This window comes from Pogona vitticeps, chromosome 6, assembly GCF_051106095.1.
Source record: "Pogona vitticeps strain Pit_001003342236 chromosome 6, PviZW2.1, whole genome shotgun sequence".
Classification (NCBI taxonomy): domain Eukaryota; kingdom Metazoa; phylum Chordata; class Lepidosauria; order Squamata; family Agamidae; genus Pogona; species Pogona vitticeps.
Window position 1 is genome coordinate 58,193,026 of NC_135788.1, and position 22,835 is coordinate 58,215,860.

At 40.8% G+C, this 22,835-nt stretch overlaps 1 protein-coding gene and 1 long non-coding RNA gene across 4 annotated transcripts in view; one reads left to right on the forward strand and one right to left on the reverse strand.

The window, feature by feature from the left end:
- CNTNAP2 (contactin associated protein 2) overlaps nt 1–22,835 on the reverse strand; it is a 2,051,986-nt gene that overhangs the window by 1,168,910 nt on the left and 860,241 nt on the right. The gene's annotated exons all lie outside the window — the stretch shown is intronic.
- LOC140707980 (uncharacterized) lies at nt 3,553–9,528 on the forward strand. The gene is made up of 2 exons (XR_013537353.1): nt 3,553–3,750; nt 8,462–9,528. It is a non-coding gene; the product is annotated as an uncharacterized LOC140707980 (long non-coding RNA).

Genomic DNA, 22,835 nt, shown 5'->3' on the forward strand with positions numbered 1-22,835 from the left:
GAGTAATTCATAACCTGCTTTTTATTAGGCTTTAATTCTATGATCTTTCCATTGCTACTGAGCACTTAATGTATTCACCACCACATTTCTTTGCCCTCCTTAATTCCTTTTATACATGCAGGAAAGGACTGCACATTGAACTACCACATGTTTGCCTATATTTCAGCCTCCTGCTGTATTTTATAAGGGTGTGCAGAAAATAAGTCATCCTTTTGTAAAGAAATCTCAACAGATTTACTGAAAACCCTTTAAACTTTTTAATATTAGTCCCATTATTAGTCAAGCCATTCTTCAAAGCTGATACAAAATGTACTTTCTTCAGCCTCCTCTTGTGTAGCAGTCTTATTATGTGAATGCTGTTGTATGTGGAGATAGCAGAGGCTAAAAATGTGATGGCGATCCAGGAAGCAGCATTCAGTCTGGATCTCCTATTGCTTCAGCTCCAACATATTTTGTTTTATTTATTTATTTATTTATTTATTTATTTATTTGATTTATATCCCGCCCATCTGCTCAAAACTCAGGGGTTCCCCTTCTTACTTGAATCTGTATCATATTGTTGGTGATCTACTTGACTAGCAGCTGAAAGGCAAACAAGATTGTTGTGGTATTCAAGTTAGCCAGAAGCCTTACCAGTGGAAAAATACTTCTATGGTTCCTTTAGCCAGAATGGGAAAACATCGATTTCCACTCTCTTCCAAGGTATTCCAAATGATCGATAGATATCCAAATCCATAGTAACCACAATCTGACAGACAGTCCCAGAAGACAAAGCTAAGATGCATGTTCAAATCATTATCCTTCCTTGGAAGAAAGGGGGTTAAGTGTCTCATGCAGGAGAGGAGAATAACTGCCTTATTGAGCACTTTCCCTCAAAAAAATATTCTTGGTCCCAGTCCAGTGTGTCTTCCTCTGTGAAGCAGTCAGGTTCATACAGGGCCCAAGAGCATCATGACCATGATTATCATAATTGCTAAGTCCTTTGATCATATGGTTGTACAGAATGGATTATGTATTAGTTGATTCTGTTATGTTTGTTTTCATTCTGCTCATCAGAATTGTTATATTTTTCACATCTCATTTTTTCCATTCTATTTCCACTGCAATACATGAATTATGTCTTTAAATTATATATAAAATGCATGCATATTAGAGCCTCGTGGCACAGTGGTTAAACCGCTGTACTGCAGCCAAAACTGTGCTCACAACCTGGAGTTCAATCCCAGGTAGCGGCTCAAGGTTGACACAGCCTTCTATCCTTCCGAGGTTGGTAAAATGATTATCCAGCTTGCTGGGGGGGGGGCAATGTGTAGCCTGCATAATTAAATTGTAAACCACCCAGAGAGAGCTTGAAGCACTATGGGGCGGTATATAAGCAGCACACTTTGCTTTTTGCTTTGCATATTTGTGTACATGTATCTTTATGTACCCATTTCTGTACACATTTTTTCAGTTCTCTTTTATATGCACATTGTGAAGTACTTTTTCTAATGTATCTTTAATCAATGTACCTAACTTGCACTTTTGGAAAAGGGCAGATTTCAGGATATAGTTTCATTTGGGCTGATACAAAAATTTGAAGAATGACAATAAGGCACACTGAAATGCAATTGTGAGTTGAAGATACTTCGTATCCATCTTTGGAATTTCCTGTTGCTATGAAACAAAAACACCCTAGGAGATCAAAGACCTGGACAACCTCACAGTAATAATGTTACAATTACTGTCTCCTCTTGCCTCCATTTCTGTGGAGTTATCTAGAAGCGGGACCTTTGTGAAGAGGAAAAAGGTGGGCAAAGATGGGCAAAGAAAGAAATGACCTGTCATTATATTTACATAAATATAGTTCAAGTTAAGTAGTTAGCAACAACATTGTCAAAAGACAAGAAATCATTTAGTTATTTCCCTTGCAAAGGAATGTTTTGAAGTTTCTCAGCAACTGATTTGCACCTAGTAGATTGCTCAATAAAACAACCCAAAGGGCATGTGCGGAGGCTTTGCACTCTCTCAAGTGCCTGGTCACACTCTGAAAGGAAAGGAATTCCTTCTGTGGTGGACATGAAATGTGTTAAGCATTCCATAGATTTGAATGAGTCACTTCACCAAGAGGAAAGGCCCCTCTGACATGGGGTGGAGCTGCTGGGGCGAGGCTTCTTTGCCTGCCTGTCCAGTAGATATGTCAGGAGGGAGAATCAGAGGATGTCAGGCAGGCAAGGCTAAAGGAAAAACTTTAAGAAGGCTGCCTGTGCAGGCTCTGTCCTCTTCCCTGCTTGCAAAGCTGAGAGGAATAGTGCTGCCTTGGAGCCAAGCAGTTTCACTTTCACCACTGGAGGGAGTAGCTCTGGAGGATCCCTGCTGGGATTTGGACTGTGCATTGGCACAGTCCCAAGGTTTCTGGGGATCTTAGGTTTAGTGGTGCCTTGGCAGCATGGCCAGGGAACTGTAAAAAAAATAATATTAAAAATAAATAAATAAAAATAATATTAAAATAATAATTTGCATTCAAGGTGACAGGACGTTGGTACAGATAGTTGGAGGGGCTGATGGGCCTGGGGAGAGAAGTAATAAGGGGGTGCAGTTGGGGTAAGGGAGTCTCTGACCTCTCCTACCCCCAGCCCCACCCCTTCCCTTAACAATATTTTTAATAATTAAATTAAAATTAAAGGAGGAAGTGTGGGAAACTGAATGGAATAAGGGTGAGAAGGCAGATCATTGGCCAGGGACTACTGTGCAGTAGCAACTCCGGCACTATGCCACCCAAGGAGGTTCAGGGAAAGAGCCTGCAAAACCCAAGGCACCTCCACAAGCTCCCCCTAAGAATTTCATCCTCAGATGAGGAGGACTGGCAGGACTACACGGCCATATGGGGAATGCTCTGTGCCTTAGAGAGAAAAAGGGCACAAGCGAGGGCAGCGGTAGGTTCATCTGAGTTGCGTAGGTCATGTGGGGAGTCCAAAGCACACAGGCTGGCAGAACTTAAGAGGATGGGGGACATTCTGCTCTCTCACATTGCTGTTTTAGAAGCTGACTGTCCAGGTCCTTCTCATGCATCTTCCACAATGGACACACCTGTGAGGCAATGAATGGAACTCCTGGCTCTAGTGCAGCATGTTGAGGGGTTGCAGGTGGCTGCAACAAGCATGCACATGCAGCAGGAGGGAGGCAGCATTTGAAGAGGCAGAAATACAGTCACAGCACAGATGGATGGACATGGCAGTTCCAGGTGAGATAACCACTACACCAGGCACAACACAAGTAGGAATTTGGCCTTCGGGGGTGTGATGATTTGTGTTTTTATGTGTATTAGAATGGGATATGTAGTCCTAAAATTGTCCCAATAGCATCCATCTTGATTTAGTGTCCGTGTCTGTGGTAGGAAAATTTTACATGCTGTTTCAGAGAAGCTTCGTTCTCTGGTTATCTAGTTGCTAAGGAGAGCCAGAGAGTTACATTCCTGGTAGTCACAATAATTCTGCCACAAAACATGATAACAACTCAAGCTCCCATGAGAAAGTTAGGCGGGACAACAAGACCCAGGAGGGGGTGTTCCTTATGAGGCATCCTGGGAAGAAGAAGGAAGTGGGGAGAAGTTGGAAAAAGATGGAGTTTGACTGAGAAAGGACAGACATGTGCTTTTCCCCAAAATGGATTATAACTTTTGAATGGAGCCTTTTTGCCAACATGGACTAATGGATTACAACTGGATTTTACCTTACCTGTTGGACTATGGACTGTGAAGTCTCAGGATACGTAAGAATGACTACGCTTATGCATTATCCTAGTTTAGAATGCATTTCTTGTTTTATTTTTATAGCTGGAGTGGTGGGGGTGATCTGTCAGCCTTGATATGAAAATGTTTCTAACTGAAATGCTTTACTATAATCTGAATTCTTTTCTGAACCATATGTCTTAATAAAGCAGTAATGTTTTGGGAATTGCATGCATTGGTTTCTTGAACAGACTAACCTATCTAATTGGACATGTGTATTTTCTACCATATAGAGCCCAGATTTGCCTGAGTGTAAACTCATGGATTGTCTGTGTTTCTTGTTTTTACTTAACAAAGGGGATGGACTTGAGGAAGGAAAATTAGTGCAGGGCCTGGCTGAGATCTAGATCTCGTCTTATCTCATAAGGACTGACTAATTTTCTGGAATCTCTCCTTATCCGGCTTCCCCTTAATCTCCTTGGAGATGGGGGATTGCTTACAGGGGGCACCCAGAGTAGGGCAGTGCCATAGGCCAGATGGCACAGGTATACTATCCAGGGGAAGCTTGAGCATGTTAACCATGCATGGGAGTGCTCAGCAGTCTGGTGCAGGGTTAGGATTGGACAGATAGGAAACTGAAAGAGAAGAAGAATGACAAAGAGAAGGATAGGGAAAGGGAAAAAGTATGTAAGCACAAGCCAGACCAGTGCTGGGCCAATTGGTTGCCAGTCTTTTTTATTCAAGCAGAGATTATCATTAGGGCCCAGTCTGAAAGGGTTTTCTCCCTAATTCTGTACACTGACCTAATGTACAGGCTGTATGTTGATTTCCCAGGGCATGCGTGGCTTTCCTAGGTGAAGGCTTTCATATGTGCATGGCACTACACCCTAGCATGCGCTGGGATGTGCCGCACAACAGTCTTGGGCTTTGTTATATGACCCCATCCCACCCAATTTTGCAGAGAGGTTTAACAGTGGCCACTTGGTCCAAAAATGTTCCCAATCCAACTTTTACCACACTTGGTGGGACAGGTGGTTTATCCCTGCTTAGTATGCTGGGAATTTAACACCTGTGGATCTTATAACCAACTGTAAGTTTTGCCACCAATGTGCCATATGTGGAGGATCCCATGCATCGGCCACAGGTCCTAGGGGAAGATCAGGGGTAGCTGGGGGATTGGATAGTGGAGGCAACCAGAGCTGCCTCCAGGGTCTGCCAACCTTCCAAAAGGGCCCCAGTCCAATTAAGGTGCAGGTTTTGAAAAAGTGGCTTCAAAGTTATCCAGACAGAGTGGTAGCCAATTATTTGCTTGAAGGGTTTAAATTTGGAGTGGCATCCCTACCAGGGAAATTTGATATCAGTCAAGGGGCAGGAGGCCATTGTTCAGGCCAAGATTAGTAAGGAAGGGGTGTAAGATAGAGTGTTGGGGCCATTTTTGACCCTACCAGTTCCACATTTAAGAGTATCTCCAATATGGGTAGTACCAAAGAAGGCGCCTGGTGAACTTAGGCTGATTCACCACCTTTCTTTCCCGGCTGGGGACTCAGTTAATGACAGGATCCCTCAGGAGCTGTGTAGTATTCTCTGTACTTCATTTGACTTTGCAGTATGCATGATATGTGCTTATTAAATAGGAGCAGAGTTAGCTAAGCTGGCATCAAGTCAGCTTTCAAACTAATGCCAGTACACCCTGAGGATTTCGAGCTGTTGGGTTTACATTTGAAGAACAGTTTTATATGAATAGGGCGCTACCAATGTGGTATTCAGTATCAGATCCATCTGTAAACAAACAAACAAAACCCTGACCTCTTCCCTTTTTTTCATTACTATGTTCTCTTTCTCCATCTTATCAATTTTTTAATTATCTACAAACTTCCTTTTATTTAGATATTGTTTTTATAGATTTGTTTCCTTTGTGTGTTGTAAGCCACCTAGAGTGATCAATATGACCAGATAGGCGAGGTATAAATGTAATAAATAAATAAAACCAACCAACCAACCAACCAACCAAACAAACAAACAAACAAACAAACAAACAAACAAACAAAAAACAAACAAACAAACAAGCAAGCAAGCAAGCAAGCAAGCAAACAAACAAACAAACAAAGTTCCTTTGAATGGGCACTCAAGCATAGAGTGACACAGATGGTCCGTTATTGGAGGGTTTTTTATTTTGTGGAAATAGGGCACTACACAATAGGCATCACGGGGGCTCTTCAGGAACTTACTCATGAGCTCAGTGTGTTTTCAGCAGAGGAAAAATTATTATGTATGTGATTGTATTGTATTTTATTTTATTGTATTTTATCACTCCTGTAAGCCTCCCCAAGTAGACTTTGTCTAGAGGGGCGGGGTATAAGTCCAAATAAAGTAAAAGTAAAGTAAAGGAAGGTCAATCCCCAGTCTGAGGCTAAGACTGTGGACCTGATTCAACGCCTTTGGGTGGATGTTGGCACAGTCCAAATTTATGTGAAAGAAATGCAAGCATTGGTGGGGCATCTGAATTTTGCCTGCAAGGTGGTAACCCCTGGTACAGCTTTCCTGAAAAGGCTTTGAGACACTATGAAGGGCCTCAATAAGCCACATCACAGATGGCTCTCAGTTGGCATGAGGCAGGATATGGAATCTTGGAGGGTAGGGGCCAACAGAGCCATGTGCCTGCAGTGGCCCCTGGTACTCGTCCTAGTTTTGCTGCCACATGCACAATTTTTTTCTTATTTCAACAGGAGGAAGGGCTGCCCCAGTGAATCATTTGGTCCAATTCTGTGTTCAACTGCACTGGAAGTGACAGTCACCCAGGTCAATACAGGGGGAAAAGACAGCATTGGAATTTTTATGCTAAAGCCCAGGGATACCAGGACACTACTGGGGCTTTCTGCATTAGAAAGGTGCTAGACGGATTGAACAGGGAGTGAGCTGGGGCCAAGGACACCCCCCCATTTCACCATATATATTAGTCAGACTTGGTGAGATATGGTGAACTGTGTGCTCTGATCCTTTTGAGGCATGCCTTTTACAGTGGCAACACTGATTTCCTTTTTGGAGGCTCTCCGAATAATTGAGCTGGTTGCAGCAAGCAAAATCGATACATCTCTATCCTCTTTGCAGAGGAAGGATGTGTGGGTTGCTGATGAGCAAATAGTGATTAACCTACGGAGATCCAAGACTGACCAGTTGGGGAAAGGTCAAGTCAAAGTGTTGGGGAAAGGTTCTATTGCTGAGATTTGTCCTCTTAGAGTGGCAATAGTATATGTGAGGTTCATAGGTGATGAGGATGGGGGGGGTTTCTTTAGGCATAAGGATTCATCTCTGCTTACTAAATATCAATTCTAGAAAGTTACTTCTCAGGCCTTGTGAAAGGCTAGGATCCAGAGTTGGTGTTTTGGCACCCATTCATAGGTGCCACTTCTACAGTGGCTGCTTGGGTGTAGTGTTCAGAATGTTAAAAATGTGGGACAGTGTGCTTCCCACAGGTATTGGAGTTACGTATGACCTTTACCACTGTTGTAGGTGCTGGCATTGTAGTTTTGTGTTTTTATCATTTCAGTTTCGGGGATGCGACCGTCCTGAGTTTGAGTGCATTTAAGTGGCCACTGCTATGTGTTCTGGGCAGCCAAGTATGCAGAACAGACCAGAAGGGGTTGAAGCATGAGCCTTGGTGCATGGGCCATGTTGAAGTGGAGGGGATGGAGAGGCATGCCCTGGGATGGGTTCTTGGAATTGGCATCCCAGAGTACTCCAGATGTGCCCCCTTAGCACATGGGCCACATTGGAGTGGAGGGGATAGGAAGGCATGTTCTGGGATGAGTTATTAGAATTGGAATCCCAGGGTACTCTGGATGTCCCCCTGACATTGCATTGATGCACCTCGGTGGTAATGACTTGACCTAGCATGGGGCGAGTCAATGGTATTGCAGGTCATTGTGGATCTGCAGGTTTCTTGTTGTGTGTTTTCCCAGAACATGCATAGTGTGGTCAGCGATCATACCTCGTATGGTATGTATGGCCCAATGCAACCCCAGGTACATTGATAAACCCTGGAAGGGAGTTATCAGTGAAGTTTGTAAGGCCATTAGGGCCATAGGTGGGTCAGTGATTTTGCATCCTGACATTTGAGTTAGTTGCCTCGAATTATACAGGGAGGATGGGCTGCATTTATTAGATTAGGGCTAGATTTGTTCCTCCGGGATTTACAAGGGGGCCTTAGGGCCGAAATTTTCAGCTTGGGAGGTGGAGCATATGGTGTAACCCCTAGGCCCCTTGACACTGGTTCCAGACCTGTTTTGCACTACAACAGGCCCCCTTGTAATACAGGAAGTTAAAGCATTAATACGTTAATAAAATTGTGGCCCTATTTTAACCCATACATATTGCATCTCGTCTCATTATTCCGGGCTGGGCAGGCAATGGGGGACTAGAGAAGTCTACATTTTTTCCATCTCCTATCAACAGAAATGTTGTTCTGAGATGTTGTGACATGTCTTGAAGTTGATGGTTAATCATTCATAGATTTTGAAAGTTATTGTTACAAAGACAGTAAATACCATAGGGTTAAAATACTAATTGCACAACCAAGTATACTGAGGCCAATGCCCTAGCAAATTAATTCCTTTAGTTACAACTGCCTAATCTACTTCCTTATAAATTAAGAGGAAACCATTTTCTGAAAAACAGCATTTTTAAATTGAAAGATTTGTTAAAACCAAGTTGTTGTTTGGATGCAAGTATTAATATGTATTTGTTCATGTTCAGGTGATCACTAAGCAGGTGGATGCTCCCTAACCTGGGGATGAGGCAGCCCACATGACATCTACAAGGTACCCATGGCACTGTCCTAATTCTAAAACAAAAACAAACAACAAAGCAAAACAAAAAAAATCCTGGAGATATCCGAAACAATTTGAAAGTTAAACATTTGGAAATATGGGTATGCTGATCTGTAGGCACCCTTCAGTCTTGACAGACTATGGTAACATGCTCTGAATAGAGGTCTTGGAACTGCATCTAGTGTGGCTGAGAAGGACAATTCGAGAGTGACAATCCCTTCCACAATGAAGAGAAATACAATCTGTCCCCTGTCCAGTTCCCTGATTTTGTTGGTTTCAGGACTGCCTCTTTGCCTCGGCCTGCTGAACAAATGTCTCTTCAGATTGGGAGAGGCCATGCCGTTCCGCCTACCTTCAGGCTGAATGCTCAGATGTCAAAGTTTCCCATCTGTTGAGGTCCATTCCTAAGGCCTTCAGACCCCGCTTGCAGATATCCTTGTATCGCAGCTATGGTCTCCCTCTGGGGAGCTTTCCCTGCACTAATTCTCCATACAGGAGAGGTGTGGGAACTTTTGGTCATTTTTTTTTTTTTGGAATACGACAATCAGCCATTCTCATGACATGTCCAAGCCAACCTAGACAGTGCTGTTTCAGTAATGTGTACATGCTAAATATTCCAGCTCATTCTAGGACTACTCTATTTGGAACTTTGTCCTGCCAGGTGATACCAGAAATGCATTGGAGACAACACATATGAAATGTGTTTAACTTCCTCTCCTGCCGTGCACAAAGAGTCCAGGACTCACTGCCATACAGGAGTGTACTCAGGACACAGGCTCTATAGACCTGGATCTTGGCATATGCCATCAACTTCTTATTAAGCCATAGTCTTATTATGAGTCTAGAGAACATGGTAGCTGCTTTGCAAATGTGTTTATCCAGCTCCACATCTAGAGAGAAATTGTTGAGCCAAGGTACACAAAATCATGAACAACCTCCAATTCTTTTGTGGAGATGGTAATAGAGGGAGGTAAGTCCAAGCCCTGGCCCATGACTTGTGTTTTCTTCAGGCTGGTTGTTAGTCCAAAGTCTTGGTGGGCACTAAAACAATTCATAGGTTGTTGGAGAACGGCCAGCAACAGCTGCATCATCGGCAAAGAGGAAGTCCCGCATGCATTTCAGATGGACTTTGGTCTTCATGCTCAATCTAGAGAGATTAAAGAGCTTTCCATCTGATCTAGTCCAGAGATAGACACCTTCTGTTGCAGTTCCAAAAACGTGTTTCAGCATGGCAGGAAAAAGGATCCCAAACAGAGTCGGTGAGAGGACACAGCCCTGTTTCACTCTGCTTCGGATTTCAAAGGGATTTGATGTTGAGCCATCAAAAACTACAGTGCCCATCATTAAATCACAAAAGAACCTGTTGATGTTAAGGAGCTGAGGTGGAGATGCAATTTTGGGAAGTATTTTTAAAAGGCCATCCCTGCTAACCAAATCAAAGGCCTTTGTAAGATCTATGAAGGCCAAAAAGAGTGGCTGTCGTTGTTCCCTACATTTCTCCTGCAACTGTCTGAGGGAAAATACCATGTCAGTGGTGGATCTATTAGCTCAAAATCCACACTGTGATTCTGGATAGACTCTGTCTGCAAACACATGGAGTCTCTTCAGCACAACGCGGGCAAGTAGGTTCCCTACAAAGCTGAGAAGAGAGATGCCATGGTAATTGCAGTTGCCCTTGTTGCCTTTGTTCTTGTACAATGTGACGATCCTTTTGCATCCTTCATGTCCTGTGGTACTCCACCTTCCCTCCAGAAGACAACGTGTTTCATACACCTCAGTGGTGATGATCTCTTTACAGCACTTCAGCACGGATGTTATCCTTCCCAGGTACCTTGCTGGAGGCGAGGGAATCCAAGGCCGCTTTTATTTCTGCTGAAGTTGGTTCTCTGTCCAACTCTTCCAAGACAGGCAGGCACTTGATGTTATTTAATGCCTCTTTGGTTACTACATTCTCTCTGAAATATAGCTCATAGTAGTGTTGCATCCAGCATTCCATCTGTGCTCAGTTCTGGATGATCACACCTTCCTTTTTCAGGTGATGCAATTTCTTTATTTACAGTTTGACTCTGCTACACACCAGGAAATGATCGGTATCGCAATCAGCACCCTGATAGCTGTGTGTGATTGTAATACTAGGAAGGCTGTCTTGAGTGCATCGTATATTTCCTACAGGTCATCAGAAAAGTCAGGGGTCATTATCTGAACATTTTAGGTGCCCAACTTTAGGGTAAAAGGTTTCTTATAATTGTTGCATGGTGCAGGGTTATCGATCTGTTTGTTGGTTTTCACCCTAAACCCCATGCACCCCGTGAAGTTAACAGGCCATGGCGAGGCAGCACCTTACTGGCTGGGGACTGCCCAGCTTAAGGCAGGTGGTAGCTACTTAGTGAGGTGCAATGACCTCTCCCACCATCGGAGTAGCCCCTGGCATCATGCTGTATGCCAATTGAGCAAAGACTTATAACCAGTGACTGATCGTGTAGGTGGGGCTCATTAGCTCTGGAAGGCAGCCCATCTAAGAGAAGGAAAACTCCGATTTCAAACCTCCACTGCCTTGTGGCTATATCCACCAATGGAAAAGGCTTCAGGAATTAACCTTGAGGCAAAATCCAGAGCTGGAGTCCCAGAGGCAATTTGTGACTGTGTACAGTGATGCTCTGGCAACTCCTGCGACATCGCTGGAACCAGTTGTATTGGCACTTGCCTTTCCATTGGACTACTTCAGCGAAGTGGAGAGGGGGGAATTGCTGCTTAGGTAACAGCCTATTCTCCATATTATTTTACCCAGGCTTCATGCTCTGGAGGGGACACTCCAGCTTCGCATACAGCGTTGAAACAACACAGGAAGTAGCAGTGTGCTGCTCACCCATGTTTAAATTGCTGTGCAGTTGCCTACATGAGCAATTCACAATGACAATTTTTATGGCAAGAGAGAGGAAGGGAAATTGCCTAAAGAATCATTTTCTGCAAGAATTGTCTCATTGTACAGAAATGCCAAGCACAATTCCAGGTCCCTGCTTACCAGGGAGTGCTACTTGTGCTGTACTGGAGGACCAATATAGGAAGATGTACAACTGCACAGTGGTCTAGGATGACACTTTGAGGACAGTCAAAAGCATTAGCTTTTCTTCTCTGCATTTTAATTTCTTTCTTTCCTACGTCAGGTGAGAAATGAAATGACTGAATATTTTTCAAGGAGAAAATGAAGGCTGTCAAAAAAAAAGAAAAAAAGAAAAAAGAAAAGAAACCAAGAGGCAGCTGCATTAGTGATCTTGGGATGAGCTGATGTACAAGACCCCAGTCAAGTTCTGGGACTTCCATGTTTGCTATGCACCGAAATCACAAAAAAGGTCCATGTTATTAGTTCACATTGTGAGGAATTCAAGCTTCTCATATAATCTCAACGTATTGGCCAGCAAGGAGATAGACTAAATTCATATTATAATTAAGTTTTTATATATTTAAAATATTTCCCCCACTTAAAAGAACCTAAGGCAGCTTACACCATTAAAAACACAAAATTAAATGCTAGCAACCATAAATTAAACAAATCTTTTTTCAGTAGGACCCATATATCCATCGTGGATTGGTTTCAAGCCCCCACAGTTGCTGAAAACTGCAAATAATAGCAAATACTATACACAGCATGGTAAAAGAAAATAATAATAATAAAAAGTATTTTCACCATGATTACCAGAACAGGCCACCATTGGGAGCCAGAGACCATGCTATGTACTTGAACAACAACAATACATAGCATGATTTCTGCCTCTCTCTAGTGGCCACTTTTGCTAAGTACATTGTATATGTATTTCTAGTTTGTTTTTCTTTTAATATTTTTAATATTTTCAGACCACGGATAAGGGAAACCACAGTTACTGATCCTGTGGATACGAAAGTCCTACTGTACATTAAAAATTAATAACACTGCACTAGGTAAAAGCATTACTACAACAGATTTAGAAGCAATAAAATAGAAACCATAATATTTTAAAAGCTCTCATAGCCAATCAGTCATTAGGGAAAATCCTGCCTGAAGAGAAATGTCTCTGCCTGCCTTTTAAAGAACTGCAACTATGGGTCCACCCTGGCCTCCTGTGGAAGGGAGTACCTCTCCCTGGGACGAATAAGCCTCACATCTGCTGCACTGTCTTCATCCTCTATCATACCCCTGTTGATTGTGCTGCTTCCATAAGCTTCTGGAACAGTATTGACTGTTGGGGCACTAAGTCCTTTTCCCAGACTGGTCTCCCCCACTTAATGAGGTCCACCTCTAAATCTGACTTAGCCAGTTGAGGCATGACACAGAACACTTCACTTGGAGGATTCTACACAGGCTTGTTTCTTCATCTTGTAGTATTCCTGTAGAGTGGAAGACAGCCCATCCTCTTTCTCAGCTTCGGAGCCATTTATATTTGAGGAGGTTCAAACTCTGGGACCTCCAAGAGTTCAGGGTCAGACAAAGGTCTACCATTGTCTGAGGGGGTCAGTCTCCTGGATCCCTAAAGATCCAGAGTCTGCATAGCCTCATAGTTCCTTCCCTAAATGACACTAAACAGGAAATGTGGGATGATGTAATATCACCAAATTGCAGGAGATTGTTAAAACAGTGTTGCAGCAATGTAAGTAGAGGGCAATCAAACAGCCTCTGGTGAGTAGTGTCACACACAGTTTAATAGTATCATCCCTCCAACAATCCAGCTGCAGGGTTGTTAAAATAATTTCCCATAAAAAAGCCAGAACTTTAAACACAACTGAAATTTCAAAAGGTAAACATGTGGCTAGTATTTCCTGATCAAACAAAAGCTCTATTTTAGGTGAGTAGATGGAATCTAAAATATACACAGGTTGAAACACTGGCATAACCTCTGAAGTTATCTTCCTTTTTTCTTTGTCCTGTAGAAATACACTTGGGGTAACGTGATTCCAACATTTTCTTTGTCAGGTGGCTTTCAGTGCTGTTGGGAATTCTTCTGACTGAAAGCTGCTACAGAATGGGAAATCATTATTCTGATGCCTGCTGGGAACCACTTACATTGCTAGTCGTGATCAAGCCAAGTAAGCTAGCAGGTTTCCCACCTGCACAACCATTTCAGTGCTGACCGCTGCTCATTTGGAAAGGAAACATTAATCCACTCATGCTGAATCTGGGGAAAAGCTATGAAGCTTAATTACTGGGCCTGCAGCTTTCCAAACAGATGGTCTTACATACAGCTGGGAACCATACTGCCCAAAATAATAATAAAAAATAAACTTTGTTGGGGTATATATACATTTTGAGATTTGTTTTTTTCTTTTTCTCTTTAAACCCACAAATAATAACATTTGAAAAATCATACAGAGTTAGAAATTATGCAAGGCTGTTTAATAATGTTACTATATTTTGTTATTATTATTATTAAACATTTTGATTAAAACTAATTCAAACTAATTGTATCTGGTACTACAATTAATTAAAACTAATCCAGCAAAAACAAGACCTGGAGCTGACTGCGGCTCTGATCATCAGCTTCTCATAGCAAAACTCAAGCTTAAACTGAAGAGAGTAGGAAGAACCACTGGGCTACTCAGGTATAATCTAAACCAAATCCCTTATGAATACACAGTGAAAGTAAAGAACAGATTTAAAGAACTAGATTTGGTGCACAGAGTGCCTGAAGAACTTTGGATAGAGGCTCGTAACATTGTACAGGAGGCAGCAACAAAAAACATCCCAAAGAAAAGGAAATGCAAGAAAGCAAAGTGGCTGTCCAACAAGGCCTTACAAATAGCAGAGAGGAGAAGGGAAACAAAATGCAAGGGAGATAGGAAAAGTTACAGAAAATGGAATGCAGACTTCCAAAGAATAGCAAGGAGAGACAAGAGGGCCTTCTTAAATGAACAATGCAAAGAAATAGAGAGAAAAAACAGAAAAGGAAAAACCAGAGATCTGTTCAGGAAAATTGGAGATATTAGAGGAACATTCTATTAGAGGAGAGTGCAAAAATGGCTTGAAACTCAACATCAAAAAAACTAAGATCATGGCCACTTGTCCCATCACCTCCTGTAAAATAGAAGGGGAAGATATGGAGGCAGTGACAGATTTTACTTTCTTGGGCCCCATGGTCACTCCAGATGGAGACAGCAGCCACGAAATTAAAAGATGCCTGCTTCTTGGGAGGAAAGCGATGACAAACCTTGACAGCATCTTAAAAAACAGAGACATCACCTTGCCAACAAAAGTTGGAATAATCAAAGCTATGGTTTTTCCTGTTGTGATGTATGGAAGTGAGAGCTGGATCATAAAGAAAGCTGACCACTGAAGAATTGATGCCTTTGAATTGTGGTGCTGGAGGAGACTCTTGAGAGTCCCCTGGACTGCAAGGAGAACAAACCTATCCATTCTAAAGGAAGTCAACTCTGAGTGCTCACTGGAAGGACAGATCCTGAAGCTGAGGCTCCAGTACTTTGGCCATCTCATTGAGAAGACTCCTTGGAAAAGACCTTGATGTTGGGAAAGTGTGAGGGCAAGAGGAGAAGGGGACGACCGAGGATGAGATGGCTAGACAGTGTCTGCGAAGCAACCAACATGAATTTGACACAACTACGGGAGGTAGTGGAAGATAGGAGGGCTCTGGTCCATGGGGTCACGAAGAGTCGGACACGACTAAACGACTAAACAACGACGACTAATTCAAACTGGATTAGATTATAATGCATTTTCAATTAAAACTGTCTGAGGGACTTTTCAAATAATACTACAGAGTTAAAGGAAATATGTAAGTAGGAATCTGTGTGACTTTTGCTGATATTTTAAACTGCCAGTAATAACACATGTTAAGAAGTACAATAATGAAATTTGCTAAGATTCCAATTTCATAGCTGGTAATATGCAAGAAAAGGCTTGCACTACAACATCTAGAATGGAAGGCTGTGTGGGCTATCCAGGGCAATGCTCATTTTTTTCTGTTGTTAAATGCTGCCATGATCTAAAATGCCCCATCAATGACACCATTGGATTTTTAGACAGTGAAGGTTGGGAAGTACTTAAACATCTATGAGCTACAAACTGTGGCAAAGAAAGGGACAAACTTAATAGCAGTCAAGGATGTTGGCAAGTCTTTGGCTTCCAGTCCCAAGTCTGAGTCTTAGTCTTTGGTACCAAGTCCCAAGCCTTAAGTCCAAGTCCCTGTTAAAAACAAGTTTTCTCATGGGAAAAAAGGGGGTGGATAGGTTCTGAGCTGCAAGTAAAGTCTGAGTCATTCAGAAAAAAAATCCCGAGTAGGATTTGAGTCAACTTAAGTCTAACTTAGCAGCCTAGAGTGGTCGCAATGACCAGATAGGTGGGGTATTAAATAAATAAATAAATAAATAAATAAATAAATAAATAAATAAATAAATAAATAAATAAATAAATAAATAAATAAATAAATAAACTTGACAGAGTCCCATGACTCCAATCCCCATCCCTAGCAGTCATTCACATATCTAGCTGCTGGTAAACTGCCATTGTTGCTGGTGCTATTGTTATCTGACAAGAATCCAGAGTAAGGACAGGAAGAATTGTGCTAAATTTGATATTGCTTATCAGCTACCATGATGATGGCTGTAACCAAACAATGAACAGATGACACTTCATGACCTCGCTCTGGAAAATTACTGGCTGGAAGTAGAATTGCCATTTCTGACACATCCCAACATACGTGAATGGTATGTGAGTACAAAGGACTGTTACATAAAGATTTCATGGCTCTTTTCATAGCCTCATTGTGCAGTGGTTAAACTGCTGCAGTGTAGCTAAAACTGTGCTCACAACCTGGGGTTCAATCCCAGGTAGCTGGCTCAGGGTTGACTCAGCCTTCTATCCTTCCGAGGTCGGTAAAATGAGTACCCAGCTCGCTGGGGGGGGGGGCAATGGGTAGCCTGCAATAATTAACTTGTAAACTGCCCAGAGAGTGCTTGAAGTGCTATGAGGTGGTACATAAGCAGCACACTTTTTGCTTTTGTTTACAGTGGCAACATTAGAAACTGTTTATAACTGGAAATTGTTAAATTATCTTGATATAATATCCTTTGCTTGATCAATAAAAGTTTGACTTGATATCACCTCCCATCTTAAAAGGATCTGGCAGTTAGCCCTTACTTTTGGATAGACACGTTTTAAATGCCTGGAATTTGGTTTTCTGTCTGGACATAGGACTGTTTACACCCCCAGTGGGAAAAGAATAGTCTTGCTTGATGTAAATAATGTTCAGCTCTACTTGATGTAGTTTTAGTTGTTTCATTTGTTTGTGTTTTTTAAAAAAGAGAAAAAGATAGTTGAAGCCCTGATCTTTAGCATGTTTATTTATTTTTTGTTCATTGATGCCATGTTGTGCCTTGCTGTCAAAAACAATGATTAAAAACAGTTGTAAAACAGTTGTTTCTTTTTTTTTAAAAATGCGTATCTTAAGCAGGAAGAATCAGATGGAAAATACAACCACCACCTATGAAATCTTGCCCATCCCTGACACAACACCTCCAAATTATCCTGAACATTTGACTTCAGACAAACTGTCATTTGGTGGCAGCAGCAGCAGCACTTTCATCAGGTGCAGATAATACTCCAGCAGTGACCCATTCTGGTTATATTCTGGGTACTGTGAGTTTACACTGCAGGGTCAGATGAAGATGTGAACCTAAATCCAGCTGGCCAAATGGCAAGTCGAACAGTTTGAAAACATTATTACTCCTCTCTTTCTAAATTAAGAGCTATAAATTAGAGTCCTAAATTTTTGAGATAGTTTTTTTTCCATTGGTGACATATGGCATACCATGAAAACTGCCTTTTATAGAGTTCAAATGAATTCCTTCTAGATTATTGGTTTTTACAAGCTGCATTGTAAAACCAGCTGAGGGAAATAAAATCTGAAGTAAGCAAATAAAATTATAATCAAGACTGTGCAGGCAGGAAGGAGCCATGAAGCACAATGTTTCAGAAGATCAGTCTTCTGCAAGTAAGCTGAGTTTGTATTCAGTTTGTAATATTTAGTTTGGAGATGCAATATATTTGATCATGGGTCTCAAGTTTCAAAGGAATTTTTATACCAGCTCAGCTGTCACTCAGGTTAACTGGGAATACATTTGTGGCTTTGAAGGTGGGCATATTTGAAAGGTCAGCTACATTCTTTGTGTGAAACACCGAATGACATCAAGCAAAAACACACATAGCCAGAGCTATCAGGTAAGCTCAGATGTAGAAAGCTCATTTTACTTACTTACTTACTTACTTACTTACTTACTTACTTACTTACTTACTTACTTACTTACTTACTTACTTACTTACTTACTTACTTACTTACTTACTTACTTACCTATCTACCTATCTACCTATCTACCTATCTACCTATCTACCTATCTACCTACCTATCTACTTACTTATTTACTTACTTACTTAGGAACATTTCTTTACAGCCCCATTAATGCACAACACTATTCCAGGCAATGTACATATAAAACCAACAAAAATCAAGTACAATTTAAAACCAGGCAGCAGTTAAGTGAAAATAAGCTGGCATAAGGGCCTGATGGTGCAGCACATCTGAGCAGAGGTACAGTGTGTATAAATTTAAGAGAGGCTGCCACCGAAGGTCTCACAAGAGAGTTCAGTCTTCAGCAGCCTCTTAAAATTAGGGAGAGAGTGAGCCAGAGATAGCTCCACTGGGATGTGATTCCAAAGTGTTGGTGCCACTATTGAGAAAGACCAATTTCTTGTCAGAGATTTTCTGGTCTTCTGTGGTGTGGTCACCCAGAAGGACTATGTGCTGGACCACAACCCAAGGCAAAGTTTGTCTTCAGAGCCATGGCACAAGGATGAGGAATACATAAGAAAAAGGTAGGGCACAAGAAATTGTCAAAAGATGAGAAGAAGAATGTGTGCCTGTTTTATAATGTGACTGAAGATTGCCACCTGGTGGCTTAGATAAACTAAATTATATAAACATAGCAACAAAACATCCAGTAATATAATAAAATAATCAATAACTGCAACAGAATACATGTCTCAAAAATTAATCTAGGATATTGCAAGAGGCCTCCTTAACTAATGTGGTTTTAACTGATCTTCTAAACATCTGTAGGGAAGGGGGCAAGTCTAATATCTGATGAAAGATTATTCCACAGTGAGGGTGCCACTACAGAAAAGCCCGGGTTCTAGTATTGTTTTTCCTTATTTGCCTCGAGGCTGGTACCCTCAAGTGGGACATGGTGATGCTGTGGGTTAAACCACAGAAGCCTCTGTGCTGCAAGGTCAGAAGATCAGCAGTCATAAGATTGAATCCACACAACGGAGTGAGCTCCCGTCACTTGTCCCAGCTCCTGACAACCTAGCAGTTCGAAAGCATATAAATGTGAGTAGATAAATAGGTACCACCACGGTGGGAAGAAAATGGTGTTCTGTGTCTAGTTGCACTGGCCACATGACCACGGAAACTGTCTACGGACAAATGCTGGCTCTACGGCTTGGAGACGGGGATGAGCACCATTGGGGAGGCTGGGCAGGACAGGGTGTTGAATCGGGGCATTTTAAGTGGATTTTGACTGTAGTCTGGTGTGATACCTCCACCCCTTCCATCTGTTGGTTTGCTTGTGATGTGGCACGGCTGAAGGTGGCAATCGGTCCCTACTGCTGATAAAAACTATGCACCCCCATCCCTCCCTGGGATCCCCCACCTGCAGGTACCTTTACATTAAATACGGGAAGGGCCTATAGTACCATTTAAGCAATTATAATTCAAATATATAAAAAAGAGAAAGAATAATAATAATAGTCATGAAAATAAATAAATAAATAAGAATAAATAAAGTATAATAATAAATTAATTGGGATTACGTGGAAATTAATTTAATTAACATAGAATAAGGTGGAGTGGTAGTTTAATAGATTTTATTTATTAGCTAGTTAACTGATATATAAGTAACTGTGATAATTAATTCTAATAGTTGCTTAATTGACAATATTGAATAAACAATTGATTAACAGCCTATGCAAATATTTCATTGGCACTTATATAAAGTAAATTAATATTATTAATTATATAAATTTAATTAACAATTGATTATTCAAGCGGCCTTATAGTAAATTGGGATTGATTATTAGGCAATGTTGGGAAAGTGTGAAGGCAAGAGGAGAAGGGGACGACCGAGGATGAGATGGTTGGACAGTGTCATCGAAGCAACCAACATGAATTTGACACAACTCCGGGAGGCGGTGGAAGATAGGAGGGCCTGGCGTGCTCTGGTCCATGGGGTCACGAAGAGTCGGACACGACTAAACGACTGAACAAACAAAAATTAGGCAATGAATTAGGTTGAGTAATAAATTAATAATTGAAGGATACAGCCACTAAGTAGGATAATTAGTCAAGCTGTGTAACATTATAAAGTAATCAAAAGAAGAAGAGAGAAGTAGAAGTTAGAGTGGAGTAGAGATATCAGGCATTAAGGACCCCTTCCCCACATTGTCTCATATTGCAGTTTTGGTGCACACTAGGGGGTGCTACATTTGAAATTGGTACAATTAATTAATTGGATTGGCAATTGCCTTTTCTAGCACATTAACACTTTAGTGGTCAGAAGACTTTATATAGAGTGGCATCCAGGAAAAAAAGCCATGGGCAACAGGAAGGGAAAGCAGCCAGCCAAGAAGAGGCCAGTCCCACAGGTGTCCCCATCTCAGTCTTCCTCTGATGAGGAATCCTGGCCTGTCTGGAAGGAAATTCAGGGCAAAATTTCTGCCCTCGAGGCAGAGAGGATGGTGAGACAGACACATCAGCCAGCAGAGGTTCAACCTTGCAGATCTAGTAGAGATGCCAAGAGTCACCGTAGGGCTAAACTCAAGGCTTTAGCTCATGACCTAATGAATAGTTTCAATGTACTTGAGGCTGAGCAGAAGCAAGGCTGACAGAAGCGAGGCTGAGGGTGCTTTGTCTACACCCAAACCTCAGTGTTCTGAAAGGAGCAGTAGATCCTCTTTGTCAGCAATGACTGTGTCAAATACTGAGTGCCAGGAGGTCCAAGAGGAAGTAGTAGAAGTTTGTCCTGACAGTCAACACACCGTAGAGGATCCAAGATTGACATCAACATCTTCAGATAAGTGGACCACTTCTCCTGGCAATAATGCACCCCCCCACATGACCTTGGGCCAGCAGCAGTCAATTTATTTCTACACCACTCACATCTGTCAATACACAAAATGTGGGGCCGCCTGGCACATCTTGGCCATACGCTGTGCCACAATTTAGTGGCTGGGGTATGCCATACCCCACTTTAGCCCTAGCAAATCAGAGTACTACGGCCAGTGCAGGTGGGTGGCCTTACCCTTAAGATTTGCAACTTTAAACGTGAAAGGCCTGGGATCAACAGTGAAAAGAAGAATAGAAGCACTATTGAAGAAAAACAAGGTCGACATTGTCTTTCTGCAAGAGACATCAATCAGAAAATGGAGTAAATGAATTAAAGATGAACAATATAGACATATATGAAATTTTTGGAACTTCTAAATCTAGAGGCGTGACAATATAATTTTTAAAAACTGTGAATTTAAAGTGGAACAGGTAGTAAAAGATTGTAATGGTAGATATATAATAATACAAGGTAAAATGGGGTTGGAAGAATATACTTTGGTTAATGTTTATACACCTAATAATAAACAGGGAGAATTTCACGATATGTTTTTTTTTAAAAAATGGAAAAGGTAAAGAAAGGTTATGTTATTATGGCAGGAGATTTTAATATGGTTATGGATAAGATAAAAGAAAACTTTTTATGGTTGGAATGATATTTATCAAAGAAATGCAATATTGGGCAAGAAGGTAAGAAATAACCAATTGAAGGATATTTTGAGAGAATTGAAAGGTGATGAAAGAAGATATACTTATTTTTCAGCTATACATAATAGTTACTCTAGAATAGATTTTATATTCACATCTCAAGATTTAATTTCTAATATAATTAATACAGAAATTAACTCCATTAAAATAACAGATCATGCTTTGATGTCAATAGAGACTGAAATAAAAAAGATTATAATGACTCTAAAAGGTGGAGAATGGATAATAATATTTTACAGTACCCAGAGGTAATAGAAAAGATAAAGAAGGAGTGGTTAGAATTATAGACAATAAACAAAGCAGGAGGTACTAAATTAGGCCTGTTGTGGGACATGACGAAAGCAAGTTCAAAAGGAATAACAATAAGGGAATCCTGTAAATGTAAAGAGAAATGTGAAAAAATTGGGAGAAGATCTGAAAAATTTAGGAAACAAATTTAAAAAAAGAAATAGAAGAATTTTGGTACAAATTCAGGCTAAGAGAAAGAAATTAGATAATTTAGAAATAGAGAAAGTCAAAAGAGATTTGATGTATTTAAAGAGGCAATTTTTTGAATTTAACAATAAAAATTCAAAATTATTACCTAGAACAGGGGTGGGCAATTAATTTCTATTTCCACATGAAAAATCTGAACTGTGTTCGGGGGCTGAACCAACTTTACCTAAAAATAAAATGAAACAGTAATGTTATGATTGTTTTTAATTCAAACTTATTAATCTTCACAAATACTAAAGAGGTTTTTTTGTGGTATGTTAAAGATAAGCAACTGATCAACTTTAGACAAAAAGCTATAAATGGTTTTGATGTTCAAAAGTGTCCGTGGGCCAGACAGGAGCGGCTCGCGGGCCGTATGTGGCCCTCGGGCCACACTTTGCCCAGGTCTGAGCTAGAATGTGTAAAAATAGAAGAGTAAAAAACTCAATTGGGATAATTAAAGATAGAACAGGTAAGAGTTGTAATATAATGAAAGATAAATTGAAGATTTTTCATGATTTTTTTTCCAGAAATTATATAAAGGAAATAATGTAATGAAAGAGAATATAGAAAATTATATAAATGAGAATATAAAAATTTAATTATTGGAAGATGATAACAGAATATTACAAGAAGACATTAAAGAACAAGACATTGCAGAAGTTATTAATAAGTTGAAAAATGGTAAAACACCAGGCCCTAATGGATTGGGTCCAGAATATTACAAGCATTTTAGATACATTTTGATACCTGAGTTAAAAATGTTTTATAATAAAATAATGGAAGGAGAGAGAATGCCTGCTTCTTGGAAACATTCATTAACAATTCTTATTCCAAAACCCAACAAGGACCAAATGGATCCGGAATCTTATAGGCCTATATCTTTTATAAATCAAGATGCCAAGATTTTCACTGCTATATTAGCAAATAGATTAAGTAGATTTATAGCAAATTATATTAAGGAAGACCAGTGTGGTT